The sequence below is a fragment of the Stegostoma tigrinum genome, chromosome 1, assembly GCF_030684315.1.
Source record: "Stegostoma tigrinum isolate sSteTig4 chromosome 1, sSteTig4.hap1, whole genome shotgun sequence".
NCBI lineage: Eukaryota > Metazoa > Chordata > Chondrichthyes > Orectolobiformes > Stegostomatidae > Stegostoma > Stegostoma tigrinum.
In genome coordinates this window covers 187,734,931-187,747,961 of record NC_081354.1, presented here as the reverse complement: position 1 = coordinate 187,747,961, position 13,031 = coordinate 187,734,931, and the positions used below count along the sequence as shown (strand labels likewise).

The 13,031-nt window shown below is 56.1% G+C and overlaps 1 protein-coding gene across 1 annotated transcript in view; it reads right to left on the bottom strand.

The window, feature by feature from the left end:
• ankrd53 (ankyrin repeat domain 53) overlaps positions 1–8,121 on the bottom strand; it is a 40,664-nt gene extending 32,543 nt beyond the window's left edge. The window contains exon 1 of the mRNA XM_059651669.1: positions 8,037–8,121. The gene's annotated coding sequence lies outside the window, so the exon portion shown is untranslated. The remainder of the gene's footprint in view (positions 1–8,036) is intronic.
• Positions 8,122–13,031: the final 4,910 nt, after the last annotated feature.

The window sequence follows — 13,031 nt, the reverse complement described above, 5'->3', positions numbered from 1 at the left end:
GAGACTGGGAGACAGAGAGAGAGACAGAGAGAGAGAGAGAGAGACTGGGGGACAGACAGACAGAGAGAGAGAGAGAGACTGGGGGACAGACAGACAGACAGAGAGAGACAGAGATAGAGAGACTGGGGGACAGACAGAGAGAGAGAGAGAGACTGGGGGACAGACAGAGAGAGAGAGAAACTGGGAGACAGAGAGAGAGAGAGAGAGAGACCAGTGTACAGAGAGAGAGAGAGTGAGAGAGAGAAAGACAGAGAGAGAGAGAGACTGGGAGACTGGGGGACAGAGACAGAGAGAGACTGGGGGACAGACAGGCAGAGAGAGAGACAGAGAGAGAGAGAGAGACTGGGGGACAGACAGAGAGAGAGAGAGACTGGGGGACAGACAGACAGAGAGAGACAGAGAGAGAGAGACTGGGGGACAGACAGAGACAGAGAGAGAGAGACTGGGGGACAGACAGACAGAGAGAGACAGAGAGAGAGAGACTGGGGGACAGACAGAGAGAGAGAGAGAGACTGGGGGACAGACAGAGAGAGAGAGAAACTGGGAGACAGAGGGAGAGAGAGAGACCAGTGTACAAAGAGAGAGTGAGAGAGAGAGAGACAGAGAGAGAAAGACTGGGGGACAGAGAGAGAGAGAGACTGGGGGTCAGAGAGAGAGAGAGAGAGAGACTGGGTGACAGAGAGAGAGAATGGGGGACAGAGAGAGAGAGAGAGAGAAAGAGAATGGGGGACAGAGAGAGAGAGAGAGACTGGGGGACAGAGAGAGAGAGTGGGACAGACAGACTGTGAGAGAGACTGGGGGACAGAGAGAGACTGGGGGACAGAGAGAGTCAGAGACAGAGAGAGAGAGACTAGGGGACTGAGAAAGATGGAGAGAGTGGGGGACAGACAGACAGAGACTGGGGGTCAGACAGAGAGAGAGAGAGAGAGAGTGGGGGACAGACAGACAGAGACTGGGGGTCAGACAGACAGAGAGAGAGAGAGACTGGGGGTCAGAAACACATTGAGAGAGAGAGAGAGAGAGAGACTGGGGGTCAGACAGAGAGAGAGAGAGAGAGAGTTGGGGACAGACAGACAGAGAGAGAGACAGAAACGGGGGTCAGACAGACAGAGAGTGGGGGACAGACGGACAGAGAGTGAGAGAAAGAGAGTGTGGGGGACAGACAGAGAGAGAGAGAGTGAGAGAGAGAGAGACTGGGGGACGGACAGACAGAGAGAGAGAGAGAGAGAGAGAGAGACCGGGGGACAGACAGACAGAGAGAGAGAGACAGAGAGACGGGGACTGGGGGACAGACAGAGAGAGAGAGAGGGACTGGGGGACAGACAGACAGAGAGAGACCGAGAGAGAGAGAGAGACTGGGGTCAGACAGACAGAGAGAGAGACAGAGAGAGAGAGACTGGGGGACAGACAGACAGACAGACAGAGAGAGAGAGAGAGAGAGATTGGGGGACAGACAGAGAGAGAGAGAGAGACAGAGAGATGGGGACTGGGGGACAGACAGAGAGAGAGAGATGGACTGGGGGACAGACAGACAGAGAGAGACCGAGAGAGAGAGAGAGAGACTGGGGTCAGACAGACAGAGAGAGAGACAGAGACAGAGAGACTGGGGGACAGACAGACAGAGAGAGAGAGAGACTGGGGGACAGACAGAGAGAGAGAGAGAGAGAGACTGGGGGACAGACAGAGAGTGAGAGAAACTGGGAGACTGGGAGACAGAGAGAGAGAGAGAGACCAGTGTACAGAGAGAGAGTGAGAGAGAGAGAGACAGAGAGAGAGAGACTGGGAGACTGGGGGACAGAGAGAGAGAGAGAGAGACTGGGTGACAGAGAGACAGAGAGAGAGAGAGAGAATGTGGGACAGACAGACAGAGAGAGACACAGAGAGAGAGACTGGGGGACAGACAGAGAGAGAGAGAGACTGGGAGACTGGGAGACAGAGAGAGAGAGAGACTGGTGTACAGAGAGAGAGAGAGAGAATGGGGGACAGAGAGAGACAGAGACAGAGAGAGAGAGAGAGACTGGGGGACTGAGAGAGAGAGAGAGAGTGGGGGACAGACAGACAGAGAGAGATAGAGAGAGAGACTGGGGGACAGACAGACAGAGAGAGAGAGAGACTGGGGGACAGAGAGAGAGAGAGAGAGACTGGGAGACAGAGAGAGAGACAGAGAGAGAGAGAGAGAGACTGGGGGACAGACAGACAGAGAGAGAGAGACAGAGATAGAGAGACTGGGGGACAGACAGAGAGAGAGAGAGAGAGACTGGGGGACAGACAGAGAGAGAGAGAAACTGGGAGACAGAGAGAGAGAGACCAGTGTACAGAGAGAGAGAGAGTGAGAGAGAGAAAGACAGAGAGAGAGAGAGACTGGGAGACTGGGGGACAGAGACAGAGAGAGACTGGGGGACAGACAGACAGAGAGAGAGACAGAGAGAGAGACAGAGAGAGAGAGAGAGACTGGGGGACAGACAGAGAGAGAGAGACAGAGAGAGAGAGACTGGGGGACAGACAGAGAGAGAGAGAGAGAGACTGGGGGACTGACAGACAGAGAGAGACAGAGAGAGAGAGACTGGGGGACAGACAGAGAGAGAGAGAAACTGGGAGACAGAGGGAGAGAGAGAGACCAGTGTACAAAGAGAGAGTGAGAGAGAGAGAGACAGAGAGAGAAAGACTGGGGAACAGAGAGAGAGAGAGACTGGGGGTCAGAGAGAGAGAGAGAGAGAGAGAGAGACTGGGTGACAGAGAGAGAGAGAGAGAGAATGGGGGACAGAGAGAGAGAGAGAGACTGGGGGACAGAGAGAGAGAGAGTGGGACAGACAGACTGTGAGAGAGACTGGGGGAGAGAGAGAGAGAGACTGGGGGACAGAGAGAGACTGGGGGACAGAGAGAGTCAGAGACAGAGAGAGAGAGACTAGGGGACTGAGAAAGAGAGAGAGAGTGGGGGACAGACAGACAGAGACTGCGGGTCAGACAGAGAGAGAGAGAGAGAGAGTGGGGGACAGACAGACAGAGACTGGGGGTCAGACAGACAGAGAGAGAGAGAGACTGGGGGTCAGACACACATTGAGAGAGAGAGAGAGAGTGAGACTGGGGGTCAGACAGACAGAGAGAGAGAGAGAGAGTTGGGGACAGACAGACAGAGAGAGACAGAAACGGGGGTCAGACAGACAGAGAGTGGGGGACAGACGGACAGAGAGTGAGAGAGAGAGAGTGTGGGGGACAGACAGAGAGAGAGAGAGTGAGAGAGAGAGAGACTGGGGGACGGACAGACAGAGAGAGAGAGAGAGAGAGAGAGAGACCGGGGGACAGACAGACAGACAGAGAGTGGGGGACAGACAGAGACAGAGAGAGAGCGAGAGACTGGGGGACAGACAGACAGAGAGAGAGAGACAGAGAGAGGGGGACTGGGGGACAGACAGAGAGAGAGAGAGGGACTGGGGGACAGACAGACAGACAGAGAGAGACCGAGAGAGAGAGAGAGACTGGGGTCAGACAGACAGAGAGAGAGACAGAGAGAGAGAGACTGGGGGACAGACAGACAGAGAGAGAGAGAGACTGGGGGACAGACAGACAGACAGACAGAGAGAGAGAGAGAGAGACTGGGGGACAGACAGAGAGAGGGAGAAACTGGGAGACTGGGAGACAGAGAGAGAGAGAGAGAGACCAGTGTACAGAGAGAGAGTGAGAGAGAGAGAGACAGAGAGAGAGAGACTGGGAGACTGGGGGACAGAGAGAGAGAGACTGGGAGACTGGGTGACAGAGAGAGAGAGAGAGACTGGGGGACAGAGAGAGACAGAGAGAGAGAGACTGGGGGACAGAGAGAGAGAGTGGGACAGACAGACAGTGAGAGAGACTGGGGGGGGGAGAGAGAGAGAGAGAGACTGGGGGATAGAGAGAGACAGAGAGAGAGAGACTGGGGGACAGAGAGAGAGAGTGGGACAGACAGACAGTGAGAGAGACTGGGGGAGAGAGAGAGAGAGACTGGGGGATAGAGAGAGACTGGGGGACAGAGAGAGAGAGTGGGACAGACAGACAGTGAGAGAGACTGGGGGAGAGAGAGAGAGAGAGACTGGGGGACAGAGAGAGTCAGAGACAGAGAGAGAGAGACTAGGGGACTGAGAAAGAGAGAGAGAGTGGGGGACAGACAGACAGAGAGAGAGAGAGACTGGGGGACAGACAGACAGAGGGAGAGAGAGAGAGAGAGAGAGAGACTGGGGGACAGACAGACAGAGAGAGAGAGAGACAGACTGGGAGACAGACAGACAGAGACTGGGGTCAGACAGACAGAGAGAGAGAGAGACTGGGGGTCAGACTCAGAGAGAGAGAGAGAGAGAGAGCGACTGGGGAACAGACAGAGAGAGAGACAGAGAGTGGGGGACAGACAGACAGAGAGAGAGAGACATAGACTGGGGGACAGACAGACAGAGAGTGGGTGACAGACAGACGGAGAGAGAGTGAGAGAGACTGGGGGTCGGACAGACGGACAGACAGACAGACAGAGAGATTGGGGGACAGACAGACAGAGAGTGGGGGACAGACAGACAGAGAGTGGGGGACAGACAGACAAAGAGAGAGAGAGAGAGAGAGAGACTGGGGGTCAGACAGACAGACTGGGGGTCAGACAGACAGAGAGTGGGGGACAGACAGACAGAGAGTGGGGGACAGACAGACAAAGAGAGAGAGAGAGAGAGAGAGACTGGGGGTCAGACAGACAGACTGGGGGTCAGACAGACAGAGAGAGAGAGAGAGAGACTGGGGGACAGACAGACAGAGAGTGGGGGACAGACAGACAGTGAGAGAGACTGGGGGAGAGAGAGTCAGAGACAGAGAGAGAGAGACTAGGGGACTGAGAAAGAGAGAGAGAGTGGGGGACAGACAGACAGAGAGAGAGAGAGACTGGGGGACAGACAGACAGAGGGAGAGAGAGAGAGAGAGAGAGAGAGAGACTGGGGGACAGACAGACAGAGAGAGAGAGAGACAGACTGGGAGACAGACAGACAGAGACTGGGGTCAGACAGACAGAGAGAGAGAGAGACTGGGGGTCAGACTCAGAGAGAGAGAGAGAGAGAGCGACTGGGGAACAGACAGAGAGAGAGAGACAGAGAGTGGGGGACAGACAGACAGAGAGAGAGAGACATAGACTGGGGGACAGACAGACAGAGAGTGGGTGACAGACAGACGGAGAGAGAGAGAGAGACTGGGGGACGGACAGACGGACAGACAGACAGACAGAGAGATTGGGGGACAGACAGACAGAGAGTGGGGGACAGACAGACAGAGTGGGGGACAGACAGACAAAGAGAGAGAGAGAGAGAGAGAGACTGGGGGTCAGACAGACAGACTGGGGGTCAGACAGACAGAGAGAGAGAGAGAGAGACTGGGGGACAGACAGACAGAGAGTGGGGGACAGACAGACAAAGAGAGAGAGAGAGAGACTGGGGGTCAGACAGATAGACTGGGGGACAGACACACAGAGAGAGAGAGAGACGGGGACAGACACACAGAGAGAGAGAGAGAGACTGGGGGTCAGACAGACAGAGAGAGAGAGAGACTGGGGGAGAGAGAGAGACTGGAGGACAGAGAGAGACAGAGAGAGAGAGACTGGTGGACAGAGAGAGACTGGGGCACAGAGAGGGAGAGTGGGACAGACAGACAGAGAGAGAGAGAGAGACTGGGGAACAGAGAGAGACAGAGAGAGAGAGACTGGGGGACTGAGAAAGAGAGAGAGAGTGGGGGACAGACAGACAGAGAGAGAGAGAGAGAGAGAGACTGGGGGACAGACAGACAGAGAGAGAGAGTGAGAGAGAGACTGGGGGACAGACAGACAGACAGAGAGTGAGAGAGACTGGGGGTCAGACACAGAGAGAGAGAGAGAGAGACTGGGGTCAGACAGAGAGAGAGAGAGAGAGAGAGAGAGAGAGAGAGCGACTGGGGAACAGACAGAGAGAGAGAGAGAGACTGGGGGACAGACAGACAGAGAGTGGGGGACAGACAGACAGAGAGAGAGAGAGAGACTGGGGGACAGACAAACAGAGGGAGAGAGACAGACAGAGAGAGAGACTGGGGTTCAGACAGACAGAGAGAGAGAGAGAGACTGGGGGACAGACAGAGAGAGAGAGACAGAGAGAGAGAGAGAGAGAGAGACTGGGGGTCAGACAGACAGAGACTGGGGGTCAGACAGACAGTGTGAGAGAGAGACTGGGGTCAGACACAGAGAGAGAGAAAGAGAGAGACTGGGGTCAGACAGACAGAGAGAGAGAGACTGGGGGAGAGAGAGAGACTGGGGGACAGAGAGAGACAGAGAGAGAGAGACTGGGGGACAGACAGACAGAGAGAAAGAGAGAGAGAGAGAGAGACTGGGGGACAGACAGACAGAGAGAGAGGGAGAGAGAGTGGGGGGCAGACAGAGAGAGAGAGAGAGTGGGGGACAGACAGAGAGAGATAGAGAGAGAGAGAGACTGGGGGACAGACAGACAGAGAGAGAGAGAGATAGAGAGAGACTGGGGGTCAGACAGAGAGAGAGAGAGAGAGAGAGAGTGGGGGACAGACAGACAGAGAGAGTGAGAGAGACTGGGGGACGGACAGACAGAGACTGGGGGTCAGACAGAGAGAGAGAGAGATAGAGATAGAGAGTGGGGGTCAAACAGAGAGAGAGAGAGAGACTGGGGACAGACAGACAGAGAGAGAGAGAGAGACTGGGGGACAGACAGAAAGAGAGTGGGGGACAGACAGACAGAGAGAGAGAGAGATAGAGATAGAGAGTGGGGGACAGACAGACAGAGAGAGAGAGACTGGGGGACGGACAGACGGACAGACAGACAGACAGAGAGAGGGAGAGAGACTGGGGGACAGACAGACAGAGAGTGAGGGACAGACAGAGAGAGAGAGACAGACAGAGAGTGGGGGTCAGACAGACAGAGAGAGAGAGAGAGACTGGGGGACAGACAAACAGAGGGAGAGAGAGAGAGAGACTGGGGTTCAGACAGACAGAGAGAGAGAGAGAGAGACTGGGGGTCAGACAGACAGAGACTGGGGGTCAGACAGACAGTGAGAGAGAGAGACTGGGGTCAGACACAGAGAGAGAGAAAGAGAGAGACTGGGGTCAGACAGACAGAGAGAGAGAGAGAGAGACTGGGGGAGAGAGAGAGACTGGGGCACAGAGAGAGACAGAGAGAGAGAGACTGGGGGACAGACAGAGAGAGAGAGAGAGAGAGAGAGAGAGACTGGGGGACAGACAGACAGAGAGAGAGGGAGAGAGAGTGGGGGGCAGACAGAGAGAGAGAGTGTGGGGGACAGACAGAGAGAGATAGAGAGAGAGAGAGAGAGAGACTGGGGGACAGACAGAGAGAGAGAGAGAGAGAGAGATAGAGAGAGACTGGGGGTCAGACAGACAGAGAGAGAGAGAGAGAGAGAGAGAGTGGGGGACAGACGGACAGAGAGAGTGAGAGAGACTGGGGGACGGACAGACAGAGACTGGGGTCAGACAGAGAGAGAGAGAGAGAGACTGGGGGACAGACAGACAGAGAGAGAGAGAGAGACTGGCGGACAGACAGAAAGAGAGTGGGGGACAGACAGACAGACAGAGAGAGAGAGATAGATAGAGAGTGGGGGACAGACAGACAGAGAGAGAGAGAGAGACTGGGGGACAGACAGACAGACAGAGAGAGAGAGAGGCTGGGGGACAGACAGACAGAGAGTGGGGGACAGACAGACAGAGAGAGAGAGAGAGACTGGGGTCAGACAGAGAGAGAGAGAGAGAGAGAGAGATTGGGGGACAGACAGACAGAGAGAGAGAGAGAGACTGGGAGACAGACAGACAGACTGGGGGTCACACAGACAGAGAGAGAGAGAGGCTGGAGTCAGACAGACAGAGAGAGAGAGAGACTGGGGGACAGAGAGAGACAGAGAGAGAGAGACTGGGGGACAGAGAGAGAGAGTGGGACAGACAGATAGACAGAGAGAGAGTGAGTGGGGGACAGACAGATAGAGTGGGGAGTGCGGGCTGTGACGGTAAACGGGTGAAAGAAAGAGCGGGCCCCCACCTTGGCTTGCTCCGTGCTAACAGGTCCCAGTGTGAAGACTCTGCCTCCCTGTCAGGCAGGCTGCAGTACACTGGGACAGTTAAAGGGCTGCGGCCCCAGCAGCTCAACCGACAGTTATTCACTGACCAGCTGAAAGCAGGAGTGGGTGGGAGGAGCAGAGTGTGTAATGAAGCACACCACCAGTGAATTGGTACAGCTCAGAGATAATGGGAACTGCAGATGCTGGAGAATTCCAAGATAACAAAATGTGAGGCTGGATGAACACAGCAGGCCAAGCAGCATCTCAGGAGCACAAAAGCTGACGTTTCGGGCCTAGACCCTTCATCAGAGAGGGGGATGGGGAGAGGGAACTGGAATAAATAGGGAGAGAGGGGGAGGCGGACCGAAGATGGTGAGTAAAGAAGATAGGTGGAGAAGGTGTGGGTGGGGAGGTAGGGAGGGGATAGGTCAGTCCAGGGAAGACGGACACGTCAAGGAGGTGGGATGAGGTTAGTAGGTAGCTGGGGGTGCGGCTTGGGGTGGGAGGAAGGGATGGGTGAGAGGAAGAACCGGTTAGGGAGGCAGAGACAGGTTGGACTGGTTTTGGGACGCAGTGGGTGGGGGTGAAGAGCTGGGCTGGTTGTGTGGTGCAGTGGGGGGAGGGGACGAACTGGGCTGGTTTAGGGATGCAGTGGGGGAAGGGGAGATTTTGAAACTGGTGGAGTCCACATTGATACCATATGGCTGCAGGGTTCCCAGGCGGAATATGAGTTGCTGTTCCTGCAACCTTCGGGTGGCAGCATTGTGGCAGTGCAGGAGGCCCATGATGGACATGTCATCAAGAGAATGGGAGGGGGAGTGGAAATGGTTTGCGACTGGGAGGTGCAGTTGTTTATTGCGAACCGAGCGGAGGTGTTCTGCAAAGCGGTCCCCAAGCCTCCACTTGGTTTCCCCAATGTAGAGGAAGCTGCACCGGGTACAATGGATGCAGTATACCACATTGGCAGATGTGCAGGTGAACCTCTGCTTAATGTGGAATGTCATCTTGGGGCCTGGGATAGGGGTGAGGGAGGAGGTGTGGGGGCAAGTGTAGCATTTCCTGCGGTTGCAGGGGAAGGTGCCAGGTGTGGTGGGGTTGGAGAGCAGTGTGGAGCGAACAAGGGAGTCACGGAGAGAGTGGTCTCTCCGGAAAGCAGACAGGGGATGGGATGGAAAAATGTCTTGGGTGGTGGGGTCGGATTGTAGATGGCGGCAGTGTCGGAGGATGATGCGTTGTATCCGGAGGTTGGTAGGGTGGTGTGTGAGAACGAGGGGGATTCTCTTAGGGCGGTTGTGGCGGGGGCAGGGTGTGAGGGATGTGTGGCGGGAAATGCGGGAGACGCGGTCAAGGGCGTTCTCGATCACTGTGGGGGGAAAGTTGCGGTCCTTAAAGAACTTTTCAAGCCCACCGACTCCCACAGCTACCTAGAATAAACCCCGCCCACGACCGACGGAACCCCGCCCACGGCCGACGACCTCTTCGCTCCGCCCACAACCTCCACAGCCAGCAACCCCAGAGGAGACAGCCACACTCAGCCGTGCCGCATCTTCACCATCCCCCCAGACCTCCCACTGACTGAGGACGAACGGTCAGTCCTTAGCAAGGGGCTCACCTTTGTCCCCCTACAACCACACATCAACGAATACCAGTCACGGTCGGACAGAGAGCAGTTTTTCCGCCGTCTTCGCCTGCATGCCTACTTCTTCCACCGGGAACCTAACCCTCCTTCCACTGACCCCTTCACCCGCTTCCAACACAAGTCCTCCTCCTGGACACCACCCCCAGGCCTCCTACCCTCCCTCGACCTCTTCATCTCCAACTGCCGTCGAGACATTAACCGCCTCAACCTCTCCACCCCTCTCACCCACTCCAACCTCTCCCCCGCAGAACGGGCAGCCCTCCGCTCCCTCCGCTCCAACCCCAAGCTCTCCATCAAACCCGCAGACAAGGGTGGCGCAGTGGTAGTATGGCGCACTGACCTCTACATCGCCAAGGCCAGACGCCAACTCTCCGACACCACCTCCTACCGCCTCCTCGATCATGACCCCACACCCGAGCACCAAACCATCATCTCCAACACCATTCACGACCTCATCACCTCAGGGGACCTCCCACCCACAGCCTCCAACCTCATTGTTCCCCAACGCCGCACGGCCCGTTTCTATCTCCTTCCCAAAATCCACAAACCTGCCTGCCCTGGTCGACCCATCGTCTCAGCCTGCTCCTGCCCCACCGAACTCATCTCCACCTATCTGGACTCCATTTTCTCCCCTTTGGTCCAGGAACTCCCCACCTACGTCCGTGACACCGCCCTCCACCTCCTCCAGGACTTCCAATTCCCTGGCCCCCAACACCTCATATTCACCATGGACGTCCAGTCCCTGTACACCTGCATTCCGCATGGAGATGGCCTCAAGGCCCTCCGCTTCTTCCTGTCCCGCAGGCCCGACCAGTCCCCCTCCACCGACACTCTCATCCGCCTAGCTGAACTCGTCCTCACACTCAACAACTTCTCTTTTGACTCCTCCCACTTCCTACAGACTAAGGGGGTGGCCATGGGCACCCGCATGGGCCCCAGCTATGCCTGCCTCTTTGTAGGTTACGTGGAACAGTCCCTCTTCCGCACCGACACAGGCCCCAAACCCCACCTCTTCCTCCGGTACATTGATGACTGTATCAGCGCCGCCTCTTGCTCCCCAGAGGAGCTCGAACAGTTCATCCACTTCACCAACACCTTCCACCCCAAACTTCAGTTCACCTGGGCCATCTCCAGCACATCCCTCACCTTCCTGGACCTCTCAGTCTCCATCTCAGGCAACCAGCTTGTAACTGATGTCCATTTCAAGCCCACCGACTCCCACAGCTACTGAGAATACACCTCCTCCCACCCACCCTCCTGCAAAAATTCCATCCCCTATTCCCAATTCCTCCGCCTCCGCCGCATCTGCTCCCACGATAAGACATTCCACTCCCGCACATCCCAGATGTCCAAGTTCTTCAAGGACCGCAACTTTCCCCCCACAGTGATCGAGAACGCCCTTGACCGTGTCTCCCGTATTTCCCGCAACACATTCCTCACACCCCGCCCCCGCCACAACCGCCCCAAGAGGATCCCCCTCGTTCTCACACACCACCCTACCAACCTCCGGATACAACTCATCATCCTCCGACACTTCCGCCATCTACAATCCGACCCCACCACCCAAGACATTTTTCCATCCCCTCCCCTGTCTGCTTTCCGGAGAGACCACTCTCTCCGTGACTGCCTTGTTCGCTCCACACTGCCCTCCAACCCCACCACACCCGGCACCTTCCCCTGCAACCGCAGGAAATGCTACACTTGCCCCCACACCTCCTCCCTCACCCCCATCCCAGGCCCCAAGATGACATTCCACATTAAGCAGAGGTTCACCTGCACATCTGCCAATGTGGTATACTGCATCCATTGTACCCGGTGCGGCTTCCTCTACATTGGGGAAACCAAGCGGAGGCTTGGGGACCGCTTTGCAGAACACCTCCGCTCGGTTCGCAATAAACAACTGCACCTCCCAGTCGCAAACCATTTCCACTCCCCCTCCCATTCTCTTGATGACATGTCCATCATGGGCCTCCTGCAGTGCCACAATGATGCCACCCGAAGGTTGCAGGAACAGCAACTCATATTCCGCCTGGGAACCCTGCAGCCATATGGTATCAATGTGGACTTCACCAGTTTCAAAATCTCCCCTTCCCCTACTGCATCCCTAAACCAGCCCAGTTCATCCCCTCCCCCCACTGCACCACACAACCAGCCCAGCTCTTCCCCCCCACCCACTGCATCCCAAAACCAGTCCAACCTGTCTCTGCCTCCCTAACCTGTTCTTCCTCTCACCCATCCCTTCCTCCCACCCCAAGCCGCACCTCCATCTCCTAACTACTAACCTCATCCCACCTCCTTGACCTGTCCGTCTTCCCTGGACTGACCTATCCCCTCCCTACCTCCCCACCTATACTCTCTCCACCTATCTTCTTTACTCTCCATCTTCGGTCCGCCTCCCCCTCTCTCCATATTTATTCCAATTGGTAGAGCTCACTCACTGCGGCTTTTGTGTGTGAGAGGGTGTGTCAGTGTGTGTGTGTGTGTGTGTGTGTGTGTGTGTGAGAGAGAGAGAGAGAGAGAGATAGAGAGAGAGAGTGAATGTGTGTGTGAGTGTGTGAGGAAGAGACTGTGTATCAGAGAGTGGGTGAGAGAGAGAATGAGTGTGGGTGGGTTGATTGAGAGAGAGAGAGAGAGAGAGAGTGTGGGTCGGTGTGTTTGTGTGTGTGTTTGTGTTTGTATGGGTGTGTGTGTTTGTGTCGGTGTGTGTGGGGGTGTGTGTGTGGATGGGTGGGTGTGTGTGTATGTGGGTGTGTGTGTATGTGGGTGGGTGTGTGTATGTGGGTGTGTGTGTATGTGGGTGGGTGTGTGTGGATGGGTGGGTGTGTGTGGGTGGGTGTGGTTGGGTGTGTGTGTGGATGGGTGGGTGGGAGTGTGTGGGGGTGTGTGTGTGGATGGGTGGGTGTGTGTGTATGTGGATGGGTGGGTGTGTGTGTATGTGGGTGGGTGGGTGTATGTGGGTGGGTGTGTGTGTATGTGGGTGGGTGGGTGTATGTGGGTGGGTGTGTGTGGGTGGGTGTTTGTGTGGATGGGTGGGTGTGTGTGGATGGGTGGGTGGGTGTGGGTGTATGTGGATGGGTGGGTGGGTGTGTGTGGATGGGTGGGTGGGTGTGTGTGTGTGTGTGTGTGTGTGTGTGTGGATGGGTGGGTGGATGTGGGTGTGTGGATGGGTGGGTGGGTGTGTGGATGGGTGGGTGGGTGAGTGTGCGTGGGTGTGTGTGGGCGGTTGGGTGTGTGTGGGCGGTTGGGTGTGTGTGGATCGGTGGGTGTGTGTGGATGGGTGTGTGTGTGTGGATGTGTGAGTGTGTGTGGATGGGTGGGTGTGTGTGGGTGGGAGGGT